Source organism: Elephantulus edwardii, unplaced genomic scaffold, assembly GCF_000299155.1.
Source record: "Elephantulus edwardii isolate Elephantulus edwardi_28Jun2011 unplaced genomic scaffold, EleEdw1.0 scaffold00176, whole genome shotgun sequence".
Classification (NCBI taxonomy): domain Eukaryota; kingdom Metazoa; phylum Chordata; class Mammalia; order Macroscelidea; family Macroscelididae; genus Elephantulus; species Elephantulus edwardii.
Window position 1 is genome coordinate 896,379 of NW_006399926.1, and position 1,869 is coordinate 898,247.

Below are 1,869 nucleotides of genomic sequence, written 5' to 3' on the forward strand. Positions count from 1 at the left end.
CAGATGATCAGGAGATAAGAAAGACTGCTGTCAGAGGTCTCTTCCCAAATCCTGAAGAGTAATGATATCTGTTTAAAAAGTAAGGTGTGCCTGATGCCAACCATAGTCTTTCCAGTCGCCTGCTATGTATCTGAGAAGTGGACAATTAATAAGGATGACAGCATAAAAATTGATGCCTTTGACTTGTGGATCTGGAGAAGAGCACTGAATATTCCATAAACTGCCAAGAGAACAAACAGATATATCTTGGAGAAAGTGCAGCCAGTGTGCTCCTTGAAGGCAATGCTGGCTACACTTTGTCTTATACACTTTGGGCATGTTGTTGCTGTTAGAGTGCTGTCAAGTGCAACTCATAGCAACCCTATGAACAACATGTCAGACCTCTGTCCTATTCTGTGCCATCCTCACAATCTGTGTCATACCTGAGCCCATTGCTGCAGTCACTATGTCAATCCATCTGGTCGAGGGTCTTAATCTGTTTTGCCAACCCTCAATCTTTCATGGGGAAAGGAACATGATATCCCTCTCCAAGGAACAGCTTCACCTAAAAACATGTAAGATGAAGCTTTCCCTTCTCTGCCTCCAAGGAGCACTCTGACTGTACTATCTCCAAGATATATCTGTTTGTTCTTTTGGCAGTCCATGGAGTATTCAGTAGTCTTCTCCAACACCACAGTTCAAAGGCATGGATTCTTCTGTCACCCTTATTCATTGTCCAGCTCTCAGCAGCATTCATTGCAAGTGATTGTAAAGACCATGACCTAAATCAGGGTACCTTAGACCTCAAACTGATATAATTGCTTCTTAATAATTTGGAAATGTTCCTGACTGCAGACTTTCCCAATGTAATGCATCTCCTGACTGCTACTACCACAGGTATTGATTGTAGATCTGAGTAAGTTGAAGTTGTTGGCAGTTTCAATCTTTTCCCCATCTATCATGACATTTCCTATGGGCCTAGTGGTGAGAATCTTTGTCTTCTTGATACCGTGATGCAATCCTTGATTTTCTGCAGCAAGCGCTTCAAGTCTTCACTTTCAGCAAGCAAGGTTGTGTCATCTGCATAATGCAGGTTGTTGATGAGTCTTCCTCTAATCCCAATGCCATCTTTCTTTATAGAGTCTAGCTTCTCAAATTATTTGCTCATGATACAGATTGAATAGCTAATTAGAAAGGATATGAACCTGATGAACACCTTTCCTGATTTTAATTATGTAAACAATAGCCTCTTGATCTAGGTATAGCTTTCTCATAAGCACAATTAAGTGTTCTGGGTTCCCATTCTTCTTAATGTTAGCCATAATTTATGATTATGATTTATGGTCCACACAGTCAAATGTCTTTGCATTTGTCAAATAGTCAATAAAGCATAAATAGACATTCGGTATTCTCTGCATACAGCCAGAATATCTGACATCAGCAATGATATCCACAGGATCACAGCCTCTTTGAAACCCAGCTTGAATTTCTGGCAGTTCTTTGTCAATATACGTTTGTTCTAGTTGTTTTTGGAAGATCTTCAGAAATATTTTTGTTGTATGGGCTTTTGAGCATGTTAGTAGGAGAAGCTATTCCTTAGGGATAGCATGATGATTTGTAAATTTTCATTTAAATATATATCTAGGGCAAGAAAACTGGAGAACAACCACTTGACCAACTGACGGGAAGAGATCTATATTTGTTTCCATTCACCCAAAGAAAGGTGACCCAACTGAGTGCGGAAACTACAGAACAATATCATTGATTTCACATGCAAGCAAGATTCTACTGAAGATTATCCGAAAACGACTGGAGCAGCACATCAGCAGAGAACTGCCAGAAGTCCAGGCTGGGTTTAGAAGGGGTCATGGTACTAGGGATATTGTAGCT